The sequence below is a fragment of the Gallinula chloropus genome, assembly GCF_964237585.1.
Source record: "Gallinula chloropus genome assembly, chromosome: 14".
NCBI lineage: Eukaryota > Metazoa > Chordata > Aves > Gruiformes > Rallidae > Gallinula > Gallinula chloropus.
The window spans coordinates 10,428,290-10,439,149 of record NC_140099.1 but is presented as its reverse complement, the minus strand read 5'-3'; positions in this window follow the sequence as shown (position 1 = coordinate 10,439,149).

The following is a 10,860-nucleotide window of genomic DNA, read 5'->3' as shown; positions in this document are numbered from 1 at the left end:
GGTTGAAATCCTGACCCGAATGAAGTCGGGAGCTGTTCTGCCTCTGATTTACATGGCTGAAGATTGTGCCTCAATGGCCAGCAGAAAATGGGTCTGAATTCTCACAGCTACATTTATTTTGGATTTCTTTTCTTGTTCAGTGTCAAAATAATGGAACTATACCTGTATTAAATCAGATGTTGGCAGTCCTTCATGTGGGCATACAGGAGACAAAAAAAATCATTTTCCCTCTCTAAGTGCCATGAAACCAATTTTCATAAATACACTTCACAAAGTACTCAGTTTAGTTTTAGCAAAAGTTCATGTCTCTCTTCCCCAACAAACTGTGTTATACAATTAAATTTTATCACATAGAAGATCAGGTCAACTCCAAAAATTTCACCTTTTAATACTAAGTACAAACAACGAGCTGCTTAAGCATTTAAATATTCTTTGCCTGAGTTGCCAGTTAACTTTGCAGCTCTACAAAGATGACTACCAGCCCAGCAGCCTAGAATAATGCAAATAATAAGAACAATTTAATTTGGAAACTATTAGAAAAGTAACTTCAGTTGATTTACATCTGTGCTGGCAGCTAAGACACTTCCTGTTGCTTTTGCAGCAGAGGGTTGCTTCTTTCTCACACTCAGTTTTACTTTAATCTTTTAACAGTCATTTATTTGACTCAGGCAGTTCTAGTTCCACCAATCTAGTGAAAAGCCAAGTTTGCAAGCCAAGTTTGCATCCTTGTGCTCAGTAGGACTTTAAGCAGTATAACAATGTATTGTATTCCCACTGCAATATTAGCTGATTACTCAAAAAGGTAATTTCAAGCATCTGTAATGCATTTTTATTTTTATTTTCTGTTCTATTCTGTTCCATCCCAAGCTTTTATTATCTTTCCAGTGATACACCAGATTTCTGTACCTTGTTGAGATCTTGTCTCCTGGACGTGACAGATGTTTGACAGGGGTGGAATAGATTGGAAGCCTGACTTGTATTTTATGCCAAGGTCTTAGTCCTTATCCCAGTCAGCAATTATAAATGTCATGGAAATACTATGGAATTACCAACTGCAACAAAATTGTATCCACCACATGCTTTGAATGCAATCTGTGGGGCTATGAAGTCTTTGAAATGGCCCTAGGTGATACAAAAGCTTGACTCCAATGAGGTGGCAGAGCTCGTGTGACCCAGTTTCAAAGGCTTGGTGCTGTGACTGTGGGAGGAGACTCTCGAAGCCTCCTTTTGCCCAAGCCCAGAAGAATTCCCTTTGCACTGGAGGAGTTCCTTGCATACAAAGGACAGCTCAGACACATAAGCCAGAAGGATGTGAAATTAATAGGGGGAAACAGGCTGCCAGGAAGGGAGCGCGCGTTCATGTGCACGCGTGCCCGTGCGCGGGAGGGGGTGTGCTGGCTTGATCTGCAATTTTGAAGCATTGTTCTAATAGCAACAGACAAATAATCCAAGCATATATTACTGCTCCTCTGCTGTGTTGCTCATTGTGCAGACAGTGTGGTGATAAGCACGGAAAGATGCCCAGGGAGAGAAATGCAGCAAAAAAACCCCCAGTGTCCTTTCCTACATTCACATCTATTCTGCAGTATTAGCCAAAGCAGACAGATGCCCAGACATCATCCTGTATCAGCCCATTCAGTGATCTCAGAGCAGCGCTAACAACACACAAGTAATTGTAAGGCACAAGGTTGTTTTGTTTTGCATGGCGCGCATCTCCATTTGATAGTAACCATTTTAGAGTCTGGAAGAATTTTGCACTCACTAAGCTGATTTTACAAGCAAAGAGAAGTGCTTGTCAGCAAAGGTTAATGTAGCTGTCACTGCAGGAGAGCCCCGTGGGTAGAAAGAGTCTCATCTGGCTGTTTTTTAAAGGGCAAGAGTCATCGCTGTGAAGGGGGAATTTTTCCATTTCTAGAAGCCTTTCTCATCACTGCAGTGAACTGCTGCAGAAGTTATTGCTTCTCTAGAACTTCTTTATTTTCATGACTATCGATATTGGTTGCCACTACTTGTAGTTTAAAGTCTCATACGATGTTCTTGTCCAAAATAAACAAAATCTTTATTTGGAAAGCTAAAAGGAGAATTTCTGGGTGTTTCTGTGGCTTGCATTGCTACAATATTAGAGTATGAAGCTTAGAAGGACTGTCTCCCCATTGTACTGATGGAAACAAGGGCAAGGTGGCACAGATGAAGGAGTTTGACACGGTTCTGATGATAGTCAATTCAAAATTTATTAGTAGGATGGTTAAATCCAAGGTTGAATTTCAGCAGCACTCAATTGACTAATTAAGATTTACGAGTAATTCAGTAAAATACATTATGATCAAAACAGCTACATACAGATTCGAAGATGACATGATCCACACTAACTTACTATATGTCAAATCAAAGTGCATAGACACACACATATACATATATTCACACATAAAACCTACAGGTACACACAGACAGATGGGAATATTTGGGCCCAGTGATATATATATCACCCACTTTTGTGAAGACAAATGTGTATATTTAAGCACATACATAAGCAGGGAGATGGATGAAGGAAACTAGCTTACAGCTAAAATTTCCTTACCTGTTCTGGTACTTTCCACCAGTTGTGTAGCCTGAGAGCTTTTCTGGCATTCCCCTCTTTGGGTAGTCAGGAGGTGATTGATGGTCATTATTGTTCCCAAATAACAGGGGAGCAAGAGCATCCTGATCCAGGTTCAGGAGTACCAGGGTGTTATCATTACCAAGGGAAGCAAGAGCCAGGCACGCCAAGGGGTGCTGCTGCCCTGTCACGTGGCCCAGGAAAGGGGCCAGGGGGTGGAAATTGTACCAAGTACTGAGTGTCTCAAGGGGACGGAGGTGGCACCACCACACAAGGAGAGACTACATGAAGAAATTAGACTATGTACTGTAAGCTCCTGCCTTGCATGTCACCACAAGAACCTTTAATGCATGGAGGCCGCATTATAAGGGAGTTTAATCCAAATTTTCAATATACAGCTGACCCCTGCACTGGTGGCTGAAGTCAACTTTCCTTAAAGCATCAAAAGTTAAATTCATGCAGACATGGAGTAAATACACTTAATTTGTGTACAGTGGGTATCATAAAGAGAGGTTTGGCTGTGTCAGGGAGGGTCTCACACTGGAGGCATCCAAGTCATGTGGTGAGGTCCCATTTACACTTCCAGGATGTCACTGCCACAGCCAGGGGACACAGACTCCCTGTGGAAAAGCTGGAAAAGACCAAGAGTGATCCCAAGACTCCCAAATAGCATCTGGCTCTATTTACCCCTGGTTGCCAGGAGATGGAGTCATGTCACATGAAGTATAGATGCTGACTACACTTTAGACAGGCTCTTTAGTTGAGATACTCAGGAAAGCTTTTCTCTGTGGTTCCAGAGAAGAAAGCTGGCAATGCCATATGCTTTGATGAAGAGGCATGAAAGAAGGAAGGCTAACCATGGGCACCCTCCAGTGAGAATGGTGCTGTGGACAGGTCAGCTTCCCATCTGCAGCAAGCTAGAATGGAGGCTGATAAAGATATCACTGGATACAGCTCACATGGCATCTATTTGTATTGGTAACAGCTCTGAGGTGCTACTGAACTAGATTTAAGGTAAAATCTCTGAGGTGAAACCTGGATTTAAATCCACCAGAGACCAAAATATTCTACATGTGTTGCATAAAGAACAGGAAAAAAACCCCAAACAACACAATATTGATCTCTCCAGCTCTCTCAGCAACTACAGAAATTATCTATATGGTAGGAGGCTATATGTTAGGGGCATCTCCACAACCTGGCTGAGACTCTGCTGACAGAAGTGGTTGTACCCTGGTGGAGCTTCATGCATGAAAGCTCAGTGTGGCTACAAGATTTGCATTATCCCAACAGGCCAACCACATCTCCAATGTGGTCTGGAAACAATCCATCCTAGAGCACCTCAAGGTCTGCCTTGGGCTTGCAGTCACCCTGCATGGCCACTTTCTCCACTCCCCACACAAGAGCAGTTGGGGGTAGTAAAGAACTGAGGCCCCCTGACATGCTGTTCTCAGTCAAGGGATAAATGGTGGCTATTTCATGGGCCATTGCCTGATTTCTATAAAAGAGGGTCAGGGTTTAGAAACGGCACCAGATCCTCTGCAGCTGATGACAAGCCAAAGCACCAGGAGCAGCAGGGCTTTTTTCACCACCAACACGTGCTCAGAGGGGATTTCCTTCACTCCTGACCTAGATGTTGGTATAGTGAACCAGGCTTTGCTCAATCTAGCTTGGGTTACTGCAGCATGCCCCAAGGGCATCCAGAAATAGCAGTGCTGTGTGATCTCCAGTGACCTCCCAGTTATCTCTGTGTGTAATTCAGGCTGTTAATTTTGACATATATTGGTTGTGGTTAGTTCATGACCTCCTTACCTCACCTCCCCCTTGCTGTGATGGCTTGGCCACTGGGGCTGTGGGAGGGGATCAGACCACCTTCCCAGATGTGACCTGCTCGGGGCTTGTGGCAGGTCAAGGAAACCCCTTTGATCCTGAGCTTCTCTCCTTCCTGCCTGTGAGAGGCAAAGCTGCTGAGCCCTGACGCCCATCAGACCCCTGCTGAAAATGCTGCAGCCAAAGGGGAAGCTAGGGAAGAGCCACGGGTAGAAACTACTTCATATGCACATACTGCTACAGCAACAGATACCACTGCTCATGAATTAAACATCAAATAAATACACTTCTTAATTTACGGTTATTTCCAAGAGGTCTTAGAAAACTCTGCAAAAAATATAAACTCTGCAAAAATAAAAACTCTGTACAAGACCTAGAGCTTGTGCCTGAGCCTTGGAGTGTTGTAGTCGTGCCTTGCAGGCTGTCACTGTTACGTTGCTGCATCGCTTTGTAAGTGCCACATCTGGTTTAGCATTTTGAGCTAGGTCAGGCTGACTCATAAATCATAACTGATATACAGAATAGGAGACTTTTTGATTATGGCAAAATAACTCTGTCTGAAATGCCATTTTTTGAAAACTTATCGTTGAATCCTATGATTTAAGTCAGAAAGACTTTAGAGCTGGGTTTGCAAAGGTCCAGAGGCACGTATAGGCAGTGGGAATGCCACAGATGCTGAAGCACATCAGACACCGAGCCCGTGTGCAGACCAATGCAAAGCAGGTGTCTAAATCACTTGGGGCTCTTTGTAAAAGAGTTTTTGTCCTGAACTTTCACCAGCATTAGACTATGAGAGAATGCAATGGTCTACAGTAGAGTTGCTCCATTACGGCTCTTTCTGTGGGGCAGAACTGCTGACAGAAAGGGAAGTGATGTTCTGAAGTTCCCTTGGGTTTTGTGTGAGGATGTGAGCCCCTCTGGAGCCAGTCAGTCCAGCCCTGCAATGTCCACAGACCACTGTGGCACCTGCTGTTGCTCAGAGAGATGCCTGACAGTACCCCATGGGGGCAGAGAGCAGCTCTGGGCTCAAAGCCCTTCTTGGCTTTTGGGAGGGGAATGAGCACACGTGTATCTTCTCGACTTTGCCCAGAGAATGTGAAAGAAAAGGCACCAAATCAGTGGATGGAGGAGTGTGATCTCCTTGGCCTTCTTTAAATGCCATACTTCTCTAAATAAACTGAAAATTTGCATATTCCTTTAGCAGAAAATGTCGTTCCTTGCATATTTCATGAAGACACTGGATTTGATTTGAAACCAGTGGCAGTGTAGTTACCAGCTGCCTGCCAGTACTGGGGCAGTTATGCAAAGGACATAACTACCCAAGAGCTGCCAATTTGGGTCAGGATTCTCTGGGGATCCTCAGTCAGAAAGGTTTCAGAAATACTAAATTTGCAATCTGTCTCTAGACCAGCATCTATTCTCTTTTGCTACAAGACCTGATTACTTTGGGGAAGAATTTTTCAAGTTACAGCTTGCTTTTATTGGCTATGACTTATATTTTCAGCTATCCAAACAACCTGTTTATTAGCTCCTTGTCCTTCCGTAGCAGTGGCGTAATGGCAGCATTGGCTGCTGATAGCTTTGTTCCATAAAAGCAACATTTTTATGGTTGTTAATCAAAACCACCATTATGCTTTCCAAACTGGAGATGGGACTGGATGATCCTGGGACAAAGGCATTGATCCAAATGGGATTTTTCCTTTTCAGTATGGGCTCAAGCTACAATTAATCACCTTTTCTTTCAGTGGAATATACTGGCTTCTGTTAAGGAGCTTTTTCACCTCTCAGAGGGAACTAAAAAAGCAGAGTGTTTTATTATGCCTTGGATCACTGATGAGGAAAGGCACATTTGTACGATTCACTGAGCAAGTATTTTGGTCTATTTCTTGTTACAGACAAATTATATGGTTATATGTAATCTACTACACAAAGCATTCAGATGTTACATAAAATCAATACAGCACTTTCTGAAAAGAAACATACATTTTAATGCCTTTCTTATTTTTCTTGTGACCAAAAAGGGGAAAAAGATCCTCGTGCTGTAAAACAGAAACCATTCAAGGGTTGTTACTTATTGTTGTATTGCTCTTACTGCAGGGAAAATAGTAGTAATTTAAAAAAAAAATGATTTCTGCATGATCTGCTGTTGCGTGAGCTGATAAAACATGTTCTTTCTGTACGTGCAGCACATAAGGAATGCTTGCTGCCCATGTGGTCTCTTTAGGGCCCTCGCGACAGGATTTCTATGGTAGCAACTTGTGAAGCAGAAGAAGCGAGGGAGTTACCGACTGCTGTAAACCCGTGACGCTGACATCCTGCCTGGGTATAAAACCAGCACAAGAGGAACAGGAAAAGTGTTTAGCAGCGTGCTGCCTGTATGGGAATCCTGGGTATCATATGGAAGGCTACGGTTGAGCTCTGCTGATTTACACCGTTTTCAGGGCTGCGTAGTGCTTTGTACAAACCTTTGCTGTGACATATGACACAGAACCCAGGAATGTGCAACAGAGGGTATTGCTGAAGCAGGAGGAGGTGCTTCATCACAGCAGGATTAAAGGACTCTCCTGGTTCCTTTACCAGGAGAAAACAGGTCTTCAATGCTGCAGTGGTACATTTCATTCCACATCTGAGTCACCCCAGCACGCCAAGAGACAGCAGGATTTCTGCTTATCGAATCCTCTGGCAGTATTTTCAATAGAGCACATGATATCACTTGCACTGGGCTAGATCCTCGGGTTGCTCACATTAAAAGCTTCCTCAATACCAAAATGCATCAGTAGGCCTGGCACAGCCAGCGTGACTTCAGCTACACCATAACGCATACATGTGTTCCTTGACAAACCACCTTATATGAGAAGATGCCTATTTGGTTTGGTCTGTGTCTTTCCAAAGACTTCACAGATTTTTTCTGTTGTTGGTGTAGAACCCTAAAAGCCATGTGAATGAGCAGTCCCCATGCCAGCGGATCGCTTCCACACTGCCTTGTGTCAGTTCTGGTCACTGGAAGGCAGGTGTTAGCTCACCTGTGTCTGTGGGCTTCTGTGTACGTGCTGTGTACATGCACACTCATGTCTTCTTTCTCTTTTTTTTTTTTTTGTATAATAATAATCTCTTCTCAGTATCTCAACCAATAAGGAAAATAAAACACTTAGAAGACAAGTGAGGAACAGAAGAGTTTCATGATCAGATGCATGATGAGAAAGCCTAATTTCCTCTACAAAGAGTTATAGCCCTGTATTCAATGCCTGACTGTTATGTTTTTAGGGATGGTGTTCACAGTTGGATTGGGTATAAACAGCATGCCCTTTGGCTATTAGAGCTTACAGCATTTAACTCCTCTTAAGGATAGAGTTACAGACACTGGATCAAACATTGGCCATTTGATCAAATGCGATTTGATCAGATTTCTAAGCGACGTGCCCACAGTCCCTGTGTCCTGTGAACACTAACCAGTTCTAACACACAGAAAGACAGAAAAAAATCTGGGTGTTGTACACAAGCCAGCAGTGTGTCCTTGTGGCCAAGAAGGTCAATGGTGTCCTGGGGTGCATTAAGAAGCGTGTAGCCAGTTAGTCAAAGGGGGTTATCCTCCCCCTCTGCTTTGCCTTGGTGAGGGCATGTCTGCAGTTCTGTGTTCCCTAGTTCAAGAAAGGCAGGAAACTACTCGAGAGAGTTCATGGAGGGCTACAAAGGTGATGAGGGAACTGGAGCATCTCTCGTGTGAGGAAAGGCTGAGAGAGCTGGGGCTATTTAGCCTGGAGAAGACTGGGAGGGGATCTGATCAATGCTTATAAATACCTATACAATGGAGCCAGACTTTTCTCAGTGGTGCCCAGTGACAGGACAAGGGGCAATGGGCACAAACTGGAACATGGGAAGTTCGATCTGAACATGAGAAAAAAACGTCCTCACTGTGAGGGTGTCCGAGCGCTGGGACAGGCTGCCCAGAGACGTTGTGGAGTCTCCTTCTCTGGGCATATTCAAAACCCACCTGGACATGATCCTGTGCAATCTGCTCTTGGTGATCCTGTTTTAGCAGGGGGGTTGGACTAGATGATCTCCAGAGGTACTTCCCAACCCTGGCCGTACTGGGATTCCATGATTCAGCTTGAGGGACATAAGCCTACCTTTTTCAGCTGCAGAGTATGTACATCACTTGCTTTAATTGTCTCTAAGGATTTCAGCTTTAATAGCCAAAATGATAAACATTTTGAAATGCAAGTTTTTTATGCCTTAATGTTGTGGTGTTTGTAAGTAAAACCACCCAAACACTGAATTTTCATACCTGGCTTCTTCAATTTAATTCATCAATACAAATGCTGATTTTGAGGATTAATTGAAGTCAAGTATTAAAACTCCTATGGATCTCAGTGTGAATAGGAGCAATCCAATATCTTAACAAAAAACCCAAACTCAAACCAAAAAGACATATTTTCAATAGCGGATACACAGCACAAAATATTCAACTGATTGATTCAGGTCATTAAGCAGCACAAGGATGAATGTTCAAATTATTCAAATTAAAAATAGATCATTTTAATATAAAACTTCCTGAGTGGCAAGTTCTCAAACTGCCACGTGATCCTGGTGAATACTGCTTAATCAAGCCTCATTCCCATGCTGTAATTTCTCCACAGATTCATGGTTTTGCCCTCGGGTAGCAACAGAGGCAACTTCAAATTTAGCACGTCAGGTTGAGGGCAAGGGTTCCCCCCCTGAGCTTAGCCTCTAGCAACGGCTTGGCAGAGAATAAAAAACCAGTGATTAAAAACATCAATAAACTACACCCTGAGAGATCGAAGTGGAGTGAGTGGACATTGACTATCATCGTTTTGTGAATGGGAGAATCCAGACAGAAAGATAATGACTTGGGAATAGAGCAAGAGCTGGAAAGAAAAGCCAGAGCTGTGTGCTCCTATCCACCACAGCACAGGTCCCTCAAACACAGCCCATGAGCTCCTACCTGTGGCCTGTGAAGCCTCAAAATACAGCTCACAAGATGTAAAATAAGCCACCCTTGACAGAACGAGCTCGTTATGGAGGCCGAGGCAGCTATGGTCTCCGGTTCAGCATGGCCTTGCCTGTGAATTGCTGCACAGCCCCCAGCCTGAGGGGGAACCAGCAAATTAGCCTGCCTGAATGGACCAAACACTGGGACTTCTGGCATGGGGGCAGGTGGTGGAAATGTGTTCTGAGGTCTTCCCAAAGATACTTTATGCCATTTTGCTGTGATGAGCAGATCAAATCTATAGTTCCTGTTCTACAACTCAGCGCTGAATACGCGCAGCATTCAATTTTCCTTTCATTCCTGAAATGTTGCATGGATGCCAAACTAATCAAGAGCTGTAATAGCAAATCAAGAGGCTATAGAATAAATCTTGTTATCACAGACCATGTTTGGTTAGTGCGATCCATTCTTTGTACATTAAGCGTCGTTCGACGTTAACAATGGCTAAAAATCATTACAAACAGTGAGACAACAGCCAGTGTTAAACCACAGGAATAAAAGATTAACTGGGATGAAAAGGGAGATGTGTTTACATCCCTTGTTTTTATACAAATACGGGCTTGTGTAAGAGGGTGCTCGGATTTTGCCTGGCATGCAAAGTTTTCAGGGGCAGCAGCTCCATCACGTCCTTTCCCATGTGCTTCTCAAGGTCGTCCATGAAAAAATGGGTTTAAGTGACCAAAAAATAAAAGGGCAGGGAATTCTCAAGTGAGATCATCAGGTATTCTGGTTGCCTGCACATATGCAAAGTTTTTGGTGACCTTAAGCAGCAGTTACATAAGCATATGGAGAGAAAAACAAACTCATATTAAATGCTGTAACACATATGGTCTCCTGACAGGATGTTCCAAGCCGTGCAGTGATTTTACAGTCCATATGCACTGTACAGCAGTTCTTCGGTCTCAAAGCAGGAGTCAAAAATAGCATATCAGCATGAACTCCACATTCTTTATCTTTTATGGACAGTCTCCACATTCATATTGAAATACATAATACAATGTGGCTAGCTGGGTTTAACATCAGAAAAATGCCATCTATGCAGGGCTTGATCTTACTAGCTGGTAACATCACATGTGATATACAATATATCTTATGCAAAAGAACAGCATTTGGAATTAATATTTTCCTGGGATATGCCACGAAGCACTTAAGGGTAAGGAAAGTATCATCTGCAATTTTAGTTTGTTTGGGCAGGGAGTACCTGGACAGCACGGAGGAAGCACCATGCTGAATGGGAGGAGTGTCCTCGAAAAGGGGCGTATGGCTCCTGGGCTAGCTAGGGCTGCACAGCCTGTAGCCTGTAGCCTGTAGACTACAGCAGATCTCCCGTTTCCCGTCTCAAAGATGAATCCAGTCAGAATCTCACCCCAGGATGTGATTGCCAAAGGATGTAGAAGTGTTTAGTTGTACCAAAGCTGAGTTTTTCCTG